This window comes from Chenopodium quinoa, unplaced genomic scaffold (assembly GCF_001683475.1).
Source record: "Chenopodium quinoa cultivar QQ74 unplaced genomic scaffold, ASM168347v1, whole genome shotgun sequence".
Taxonomy (NCBI): Eukaryota; Viridiplantae; Streptophyta; class Magnoliopsida; order Caryophyllales; family Amaranthaceae; genus Chenopodium; species Chenopodium quinoa.
Window position 1 is genome coordinate 6,182,940 of NW_018743212.1, and position 11,816 is coordinate 6,194,755.

Here is an 11,816-nt window from a genome sequence, read left to right on the forward strand (position 1 = left end):
GTCAGAAACAATGTGACCCAATACTACACCTTGTGTCACCATAAAGTGACACTTTTCCCAATTTAAGACCAAGTTTCATTCTTCACACCTTTTCAACACTTTAGTGAGGTTAGCTAGACAATTATCAAATGAAGATTCATACACACTAAAATCATCCATAAATACTTCCATAATAGACTCTATGAATTAAGAAAAAATGCTCATCGTACAACGCTAAAAAGTGGCAGGTGCATTACATAGTCCAAAGAGCATCCTACGATAAGCAAAAGTATCATAAGAACATGTAAATGTGGTTTTCTCCTGATCGTCAGGGTGAATTGGGATTTGAAAGAATAATCCCGAGTACCCATCCAAATAACAAAAAAATTTATGGCTAACCAATCTTTCCAACATATGATCAATAAAAGGAAGGGGAAAGTGCTCCTTTTTAGTGGAGGTATTTAATCTACGATAATCAATACACATCTGCCAACCTGTTACAGTTCTAGTGGGAATTAATTCATTTTTGTCATTCTTTATTATTGTCATCCCACCCTTCTTTGGAACTACCTGGACAGGCATACCCACTTTGAATCAGAGATAGGATAGATAATACTTGCATCAAGTAGTTTCATAACTTCCTTTTTGACGACCTCCTGCATGTTAGGATTCAACCTTCTCTATGGTTGAATATATGGCTTGTGATCATCTTCTAGGTGTATCATGTGCATGCAAAAATCAGGGCTAATACCCTTTAGATCATCAATATTGTACCAAATTGCCCTTTTGTGGGTTCGAAGAGCCTCTAGAAGTTGGGAAATTTGTTGGTCATCAAGTGCAGTACTAATGATCACAGGGTGCAGTTCCTGCTCATCAAGAAATACATATTTTAAATGTGAAGGAAGAGGTTTAAGTTCAGGTTTCTTTACCTCTGTAGAGTACGATTCCTGAATTAAATTTTCTACCTTATCATTCTCATCAGGGCTAAGTTGCTCATTTGATAGAGCACGCTCAATTTCATCCACCTCTTTACTCCATATGTCAGCATCACCTGCAGTAAGATCACAACATAGTACGTCCTCCAAGGGATCTCGGGAGAGAGCCTGGGGTAAGCTATCATGGCATATAATATAAATGACATCAATACTGTAGCATTTCTCCTCTAGCATAGGTCCTTTCATAACTCTCCCTAAATTGAAGGTAATATTATCATCCCCAACAGAAAGAGTAAATTTTCCATTTTTACATCAATTATGGCCCCTGCAGTATGAAGAAAAGGTCTTCTTAAAACAATAGGAATTTGTGAATCCTCAGCCATGTCTAAAACAACAAAATCAACAGGGATAAAAAATTTACCAACCCTAACAGGAACATCCTCTAGAATACCTAAAGGGTATTTAACAGAACGATTTGCCATTTGCAGGGTAATATTAGTAACCTTTAAATCACCCATAATAAGCTTTGAACACATAGACGATGGCATTACACTAACACTAGCACCTAAATCACATAATGCTTTATCAATAAAGACATTCACAATATGACAAGGTATAGAAAAACTATCGGGATCCTTTAATTTTGGTGGAGTTTTATTTTGTAGTAATGCACTACATTCTTCAGTAAAAGCTATAGTCTCTAACTCATTAAAGGCTCTCTTCCTAGTCAAAATATCCTTCATGAATTTAGCATATGCAGGAAACTGAGTAATTAAATCAGTGAAAGGAACTGTTACCTGCAAATTCTTGACAACCTCCAAGAATTTACCAAACTGCTTATCCAACTTATTCTTCAGATGTCTATTAGGGGATGGAAGTTGGATAGTAGGGCTTTGCACATCTCCACTCTTGTCTTGAGTTTTGCCTTACAAAGAATCATTAGAAGAGTTAGTTTTACCCTGGAGCCCTGCAGGGCTAGTAACAACACCATTTGGTATTACAGGATCAGGATTAGCAATTTTTGTTAAAACAGGCTCATCATTTTTGGGCATAGGAGGCCCATCATAGTGTGAACCACTCCTCAGAGTAATTGCATTTGCATGATCTATAGGTTGTACTGGCTACGATGGTAGGGCTCCCTGTTGGCGAACTTGTAGAGTAGAGGAGAGATGCGCAATTTGATTATCTATAATTTTATTATGTGCTATTAATGAGTCAATTTGCGCATCCCTACTTTGCATTTGCTTTTGCATACTGGCCAACATAGTTTTAATTTCTAACAAGGCAGGGTCAGTAGATGGAGGTGGAGTTTGTGGTTGGGTCCTTTGGTTGGGTGATTAATAATATTTTTACTATGGTTTTTGTGGTGCTTGTTGTTGTGGTTGTTGTGGAGGTGGAGGGTTTTGACATTGGTACTCCGGTAGGAAAAATATGGATGGTTCCAGAGACCAAGATTATAAGTGTTAGAGTATGGGTTATTTTGCCTATAAGCGTGGAAGGCATTAACTTGCTCCATGGAACTCCTACAATCTTGTGCCCAATGACCTACAATTCCACAATTTTCAGAAAAAGCATCTTTAGTATTATTGACAACATAAACATTAGCTACAGAAGTAGGAATACCAGTACTAATATTATTTAATTTCTGGCAAATAGAGGTTAATTGAGCTTGCACAAAGGATACGAAATCGACATAATGTTTCCCCTTGTTTGCAAAACCTCTAGGATTCCAGTATTGGGAATTATGAATTGCCATCTCTTCAATAATTGTTCCTTTGAGATCTACATTCATAAATCTTCCATTGGCTGCTGAGTCAAGAATTGATCTAGATGAATTTCCAAGCCCATTGTAGAAGGCATGGATTATCTGCCACTGCGTTAATCGATGATGGGGACATTCTCTCTACAAATCCTTAAATCTTTCCCAAGCATCATATAGACTTTCATCAACTTCTTGGGCAAAATTTTGGATTGAACTCCTTAATAAAGTTGTCCTCTCTGCAAGGTAGTATTTATTATAGAAATTCAAAGCAAGAGTATCCCATTTAGTAATACCAAGGGCAGTTCTATTCAATCCATTATACCACAATTTAGCTTTACCACATAAAGAAAAGGAAAAAAGATTCTCCCTGATTTGGTCCTGCGTGACCCCAGCTTGTCTGATAGTGATTCAATATTGGCAAAAATCTAAGATATGAAGATTTGGATCTTCACCCTTAGCTCCGCTAAATTCCTTCCTCTCGATCATAATAATAAACTCCGGTGTAATCTCGAATTGTACTCCCTTGAGATTAGGTGTAGGAGCAAGATGTGGAAAATCCGTCAGGGACGGCTGTGAATAATCGCTGAGCTTGCGAGGTGGTTGAGCCGTTATCTCTGATTTTGGTTCTGAAAAATCTTCTGTGTCACTAGAATCAGATGGTGGTTCCAAAGGTGTATTACCCTCGGAAGTAGCTCATACTTGTTTGAAAATATTCTTTAGTCAATGAAAAGAACGTTCGATTTCAGGATCGAATGGAATGTAGCCTGATCTAGAACTCCTGGGCATAAACACAGAACTAAACAAACATATATGAGAAACTGTCTCAAAGAACTTACGCTCTCTAAGATGAAAGAAAATAATCTAGACTACAAAAACAATTAGAAATAAAAATAAAATCGTTTCTCCGGCAACGGCGCCAAATTTTGACAAGGTAAAGTCGTATTTCCTAACCAAAAGAATTACCTATGTCCTCTAACTAAAGCAAATAGGGAAGTAGGGTCGAATCCACAGGGAAACAAGTCTTTTTATTCCTAATTAATTATTATAATCTAAATTATCAAAGAGCAAAAAGGGTTTATATGAATTAATCTAAGGGTAAAATCAATAATAAAAACCCTAGGGTCGCAGGTTCACCAATAATCAATAATCCGGGATAAAACATAACAATCAATAATTAATATTGCACATATAACATGATTAACAGGCTCTTGCAATTTATTAATCAACATAGATCTAACAGGCTCTCGCAATTTACTAGATCTAAGTTCCTATTGAAAATAGCCTTTAATATCAAATTAACATCTGCTCGATTCATCAATTCAATATTGCTATACTTATACAATCAAATCACATCTGTTCGATTCATAATCCAATTATAAAGAATTAAAACAATTCAATAAGAAATTATCATGCAATATCAAAAAATCAACCAAAACAATTCATCCCTTAATATTAATTATGGATCCCCCCAAGAACCGTAGAATTAAACTACTCACACATAATTGAATCTAAACTAATCAAAGCATATATGGAAGGCATGATTAAAATCAAAACACAAATAAACAAAGCAATATATAAAGCAATAAAAGACGCGAGAAATAATACCGAATGAAGGAAATATGAAATTGCACTAAAAGGGGAAACTTGAGTTCAACAATAATCTCCAACTAAAATCTCTCTAAAAGTTTTAAGCATGAAAGAAATAATAATGGAAAACGTCCCTAATAAATCTTACAAAAATAACTTAAATACTAAGCCTAAAATTAGTCGAAACGACGAGTCCTAAGACTCCCAGGAAAAACACGCGCCCGATCGGGCCCGCCTTTTTTCTTCTAACCACCTTTCTGGGCATCCGCCTGATTGGGCCCAGTCTTTTTCTTGGCCGAGTTTTCTTTATTATTTTCCTTTAGGCTCCAATTGCTTGTGGCCCAAATTCTTCTTCTTCCTAGGTCCATTACTTGGACCAATTCCACAGACCAAGCCCTTAATCACCGATATTATCGGTCTTGGGCTATGATCAACGGTCATGAATGTGACAAAAGTTTCGATATCTCGTAGTGGCCGGAAAACCATAGAAATTATCGACAAATTCGGGAAATTCCTACAAAACAAATGTCAACTCTAAAAAACACTCAAAACCACACATTAGTACTAAAGGTAGCCCCGAAGAGCTTAAATATGCATAAAATAAACTGTGGGACGGGGGATAAAATAGCATATAAAATACATATATCAGGTGCTTTTATTATATTACCTCCCTCCTCACTTGAATGAGTGATACAGCTAGCTAGACCGTTCACACATCCATATCGAAAGGAGGGGGGGTCGTCACACATTTGATATCGGGCCGCTAGTTTCAATTTTATTAACAGCATCAACCCAACACGCAAAATTTACACAATGTGATGACCCTTAGTCATTCAAATAATACATAATTATGAACTAATAAAAAGATAGCTATTACACATAATATTTCTTAAGGATGTTAGCATTCCAGACGGTTTTTGAGGGGTACACCCTCTAGGGTCATCAGCTAATATGACCCTTGCCTCAGAGTTTCATAAGTCTGATATGGACCTTCCCAATTCGCGGTTAGCTTACCATCCGCATTTCCCTTGCCGGTAGCCGCTGTTCTTCTTAAAACCAAATCGTCGTCTTCAAGAGGACGATGATTAACACGTTTGTTATAAGCCTGACTCATTCTATTCTTATAAGCCGCAGATTTGATGGCCGCTTTCAACCTTATTTTCGGCAAAAAAATCTAATTGTTGTCTTAACAAGAGGTCATTTTGTTCTTCACAATAGTGTTGAATGCTAAATGTCAAAAGGTCGACTTCATTTGGGACAACCGCCTCTGAACCAAAAGCGAGGTTAAATTGTGACTCTCCAGTTGTTTCTCTTATCGTCGTCCTGTTCGGCCACAGTATCTCTAGAACTAAATCGGCCCATAACCCTTTTGCATCTTCTACCTTCTTTTTCAGCGCACTGAGTATTTGCTTATTAGTGGCTTCAGCATGACCGTTCGACTGTGGATGGCAAACTACCACGTAAGCAAACTTTACTTTGTATATACTCAAGAAATTTTTGACAAGCTGCAATCGAACTGGGAGCCGTGATCAAACACCATTGCCATTGGCAAACCAAATTGGGTAAATATGCTTTTCTAGATGAACTTTTTCACCTCATTTGCCGTTATTTTCGCTACCGGCTCAGCCTCTATCCATTTGGTGAAGTAATAACTCCAACAATTAGGAAATTTCTTCCCCCAATAGCCGACGTGAAGGGACCGACAATATCCATTCCTCACTATGCAAAGGGTACTGGATTTAAGATGGGCGTCAAGTCATTGGGTGGCTGGTTAATAGCCGGCCCAAACTTCTGGCATTTATCACACTTTTTTGCATATGCTAACATATCTGCGTTCATTTTTGGTCAATAATAAACCCTCATCATAGCTTCTAGGGACATAAACCGACCACCCGCGTGATTTCCACATTCACCCTCGTGAATCTCTACTATCAACCTTGCAGACTCATAGGCCGTTATGAACCTTCGCAGTGGTAATGAGAAACCTCTCTTATATAACCCTCCGCGAAACATGACGAACCAAATGCTATCCTTTTTGACCTTTTGAGCTTCAAGCTTGTCGACAAGGAGCACATCATACAACTTGTAAGCTAGGATGTCATCATACCATTCTCGGCCTCCCTCAATGTAGTTGACCTCCACATGAGTCGCCTTAATACTCTTGCGATCTAGGATCTCTACCATCACTGTTCGCTCTAAATCATTGAAGCTTGAACTTGCTAGTTTTGCCAAGGCATCTGCCTGCGCATTCTGAGGACGTGGAATCAATGTGATTTCAAAGTACTCTAACCTTGTCGTTATTTCTTTCAGTTTGGCCAAGTAAGCTATCATTGTTTGCTCCCAGGCCTCATACTCACCGCTAAACTGACTTGCCACCAATTGTGAGTCCGTTGACAATTCAATTCATTTGGCCTCTACCGCTATACATAACTGGACTCCAGCGATTGCCGCTTCATATTCAGCTTCATTATTGGAAGCTTTGAATTTGAACTTTATAGCGTACTCAAACACATCTCCCTATGAGGAAGTCATTATAATACCGGTCCCCGAACCTGTTGAAGCTGCTGATCCGCCAATTGAGACCTTCCATGTTCCGATATCTTCCTCTTCATCTGTGTAAGATGTTTCCACAATGAAGTCAGACAAAGCTTGTGCCTTTATAGACACTTGTGGTTTGTAAACTATATCATATTTCGAAAACTCTATGGCCCATTTAAGCAAACGACCTGCAATTTCCATTTTCTAAAGGGAGTTTTCTAACGGCTAATTTGTTAGAATCTGAATTGCATGCGCATCAAAATACGGCCTCAACTTCCGCGCCGTTATCACCACTGCATATGCAATTTTCTCTATCAATGGGTATCGTCTTTCCGCAGCATTCAAGACATGACTCACGAAGTAAATGGGCATTTGCACTTTCTTTCGCTCTACAAGCAAAACTGCCGCTACCGTTTTCGGAGATGCCGAGATACATAACTGCAGTTTCTCTCCCTTCTCTGGCCTAGCTATTGTCGGTAACGATCGAAGGTGACTTTTAACAACCTCTAGTGCTTTTTCCCGCTCTTCCCCCATACGATGTTTTGTTCTATCGCAATACCACGAAAAATGGTAAAGCTTTTTCGGCAGATTTGATGATAAACCTTGTCAATGCCGCCACGCGACCTGTAAGCTTTTGTATATCTTTTATCAAATTTGGTTGCGGCAAGCTAATGATGGCATCAATCTTGTCGGGATTTGCATCAATTCCCCTCTCGTTAACCATAAAACCCAGAAATTTTCCAAACTAAACCCCAAAAACACACTTTTTCGAATTTAGCTTCATTCGGTACTGTCGAAGAGTATCAAAAGTTTCTCTTAAGTCCGCAATGTGATCTGTTGCCAGTCGGCTTTTCACAATTGAGTCATCTACGTATACTTCCACGTTTCTTCCCTTCTGATTTGAAACACTTTGTCGACCAATTTTTGATACGTTGCACCTGCATTTCGCAACCAAACGGCATTTCTTTGTAACAATAAACTCCGATATTCGTGATGAAGGAAGCCTTGGTTCTGTCGGGCTCATATAGGCTGACTTAATGGTATCCGAAGAAGGCATCCATGAAACTCAACATAGCATGGCCTAATGTAGAATCTACGAGTCTGTCTATCCGGGGCAATGGATAACAATCCTTGGGACAAGACTTATTTAAGTCAGTGAAATAAACACACATCCTCCACTTCCCTGACGGCTTTTTCACCATCACTACGTTTGCTAACCACTCAGGGTAAGTGCAAGGTTCTATAAATTCTGCTACTAACAACGTGTTCACTTCGGCCTATATAGCCTCAATCTTCTCAGTTGAGAAGTTTATTTTCTTCTGCCTTATTGGTCGTGCTTTTCTATCCACGTTTAGTTTATGTACCATAACGTCAGGATGTATCCCAGGCATTTCGTCGGCCGAGAAAGCGAATACATCTGCATTCTCCCGCAGGAGATCAACTAAGTGGCTCCGTAGATCCATATCCATGTCTGACCCAACCCTTACTACTCGGCCTAGGACTCCAGGCTGTAACTCCACTTCAACAATTTCCCCTCCTGGCAAGGGATAGGGCGCCGACACCGGTCGTGTATCGATGTTCTCCGTACACAAGTCATGTGTGGATGGATTTCTTTCTCTTTTCTGACTTGCAACATCTACTAGAGGTTGCCGACATTACTATTTCAATGCGGTCACATAACATTCTCTGGCCATTGTCTAGCTTCCCCTAGCGTGCTCAAGGAAACCTCTGTTAGATACATATATCATCGTTAGGTGGTACGTTGACACGACAGCTTGCACATCATGAATCATCGGCCTGCCGATGATAGCGTTATATGCTGACGACACATCCACCACAAGGAATTTCGTCATTACATCTCTTGTGGAAGCTCCCTCGCCGATACTACCTGCAACACAATGCTGCCTCGGGCCTAACGGTAGATCCGTTGAAACCAATGACTGGGTATGGCACTTGTGTTAAGTAGTGCCTTCCAATCATCATAGCGCCAAATGCCTTCGCGTGAACAATATCTTTGCAGAGCTTCCTCCGTCAACCATGATTCTCTTGACCAGGCTGCCATTTATAGCCAATATGAGTACTAACGGGTCATCATGGGGAAAAAACGATACCCCTAATATCAACTTCTGAGATGATAAGGATATTGAGGGAATGTTGGGGGCCAAGGGCAATCTTCTACACCTAAAGTATTCACCACGTGCCTATGCTCTGAGAAGCTTTTCTTGGCGCCACTAACGGATCCCCTGTGCACCGGCCCACCGGTAATAACATCCACCACTATATTACGCCCTAACGGTACTTGCCCCTGCCTTGGCATGTCATTCTGCCAACCTGCCTCAGGTACACATCTGTGGTCTGACTGCTAGTATTCAATATGTTTTGCGGGAGGTTGTTCTATTTGTATCTTGTTGGGCCCAATACTGAGAGAGATGCCCTTTCCGAATCAAATCCTCAATGTTTTCTTTCAGCTGAATGCAATCTTCGGTATAATGGCCGACATCTCTGTGGTACATGCAATACTTCTTCATATCTCGGCCCTTGGCTTTCATGGGTATCGGCCTGGCCCAATCTTCCCTTTTCTAATTACGGAATAGATTGCCACCCTTGACGTGTTCAGCAGCGTATAATTGCTATACCGGCCCAGACCTTTTGCTGGTTGCCTGCCCTTTATTGATTTTGTTGCGCTGGTCTACTCATTTCATGCATTGCGTTGTCAATCGGCCAACGACTTTACTCTGTCGGTGCCACTCTGTTGTTGTCCTTCAAGAGCTCTTCGCTCTTAATGTATTCATGCGCCTTATTGAATGCTGCGCCCAAGTTCGGGAAGGTTTTCCGGGCCATATATTTTTTAAAGTCACATTCACTTAGCCCACTCATGAGGGCATCCACAGCTATTTCCTGTTGAAACTTGGGAGTCGTATTACCTTCATTGCTGAATCGTATAATGAAGTCCCTTAGAGATTCATCCTTGTTTGGACCGACCGCCATCAATTCCCCTGACGTTCTCTGCCTCGCGCTATTACTTGTGTACTGGCCTGTGAACGTCTCCACCAGAGTTTTGAAGCAGTCAACTAAACCAGGTTCCAAGTTTGAGAACCAATCTGAGGCTGCTCCTGTCAGCGTTATCGGGAAGACTTTACACCACACGGCATCCGTGTCGGTATATAACAACATATGACTTTCAAATGCCGCCACATATCTTTTGGGGTCACCTTTACCGTCATATTTGCTTGATGGCATTTTAATTTTTTCCATTCCCTGATCTAGGATTTCCTTAGTGAATAGAGAGACTCTTGGTCTAACCACGGCTCTGGCCACATGCCTAGATGGTTCAATGCTGGCTTCTTGCCTGTGAGACCCTGAATCTTCAATTCGTGCACTATAAGGAGCTTGAAACTCCTTTTCCAATGGTCTCGGCCTTAATGAGGGTGACCTATCTCGTGGTTGTCGGCGAGGTGGGGGTGCAGCTTGATTAAACTAACTTTCTAAATTAACAAACGTAGGTAAGGACTGTGCCCTGTTTCCTCCTACTCTGCCAGCAGCTTTCTCGTCGGCTTCCTTTCTTTTCCTAGACATAGCACGCATAACCCAGGCCGTTAATTCCAACTCTTCAGGAGTGAACTCATCCATAGGATCCGGCATTGCGGCACGAGGCCGCTCAGGTGTTATCGACATATTTGTCGTATCATGAGGAATGAGGTGAGTTTCATCTTCCACCACAATCTCAAGCACATTGTTAACGGTCTTACTTGCACCGGCGTTGAGGATGCCGGTATCATACTTACGGTTATTGGTTTCTGGGATGGGTACTATAGTTTCATTGTTTCCCTCCATGACTGCTTAAGGTTCTTTGGACGATAGAAGTTATTACTTTCCCCTCCTTCTAGCGCCAATTGTTCCGGGTGAGCTCCGCTAACTTGAATCTTGGGATCCATAAAGGTTTATCGGCCAATTAAGCACCTGCACAGTCAGCACTAATTAGCTGATCCGGGGGGTTCTCCGGGGATAACCGCTCCGACGCTAAAGTTAGCAATTTGAGGAAAGAAATAAGAATAAAGATGAAAGAGTGTTTAAAGAGAGAGAGTTGGAAAGATAAAGATCGTACTTTAATAATGAATTATGATTCGGTATTTATAGGAAGACAAGCAAGCTGGTGCCACCTATCGACATAGGTGGCTAGTTGAATTCGTAGGCAATAGGTGCCTAGGTGGCCGGAAGCAGCTTTCCACGTGGCCGTGATTAAGGCCGGTATGGAGAGTAAGCCGGTATGCGTGATAACAGACAGCTAACAGCGTAACGTATTTTAGTGTACAAATCCTAACGACGTCGACACTATCCCGTACAGACCCTTAACTTTTTTTAAAGGTAAGATACAGGTAGAGATTAATAACGTCTTCTCACAAGACCGCGCCCTAATCTATCAAGTAAAAAAAAAAAACTAGCTTGCTATAAAAAAAAAAAAAGTCAATAGATGAGTCAGGGTAGAATAACCTAGAGAAGCGACATACTCTACAACCCGTTTAGCTTCACGAAACACATCCAAAAACTGCTTAATAGATATTGATGTGTAGTTGCAAGCATTTTAGCACCCAAACTCACTAGTTGTTATATGAAATTCATGATTTAGTCCCGGTTATACCTACCTTGACTAACTCAGTCGTCATAATAAGCCTAAATCACCTGCACTCCATCAATAAATAGGAACTTTTTTTAGATTAATAAGCTTTTTTGCATTTGTTATTAGGCAAGAGCGCATCATCAATAGATAGGATTGCTTGTACTATTGTCGATAAATAGACAAGAACGCACTGCACGATTCAATGTCGAAATGAACTTATTGTGGATTTGGTCCATGTATGACTTGTACAATCACATTCAAATTATTACTCAATACAACTTTAATTAAAAAAGAAGGGAGTATGATTTTTTGGGATATTATTTATATTTTTTTTAATCAAGGTTGTCAAGACTTTAATAACAGTTTGTGTAAATCTTGTGTGGACACACGCATTTAG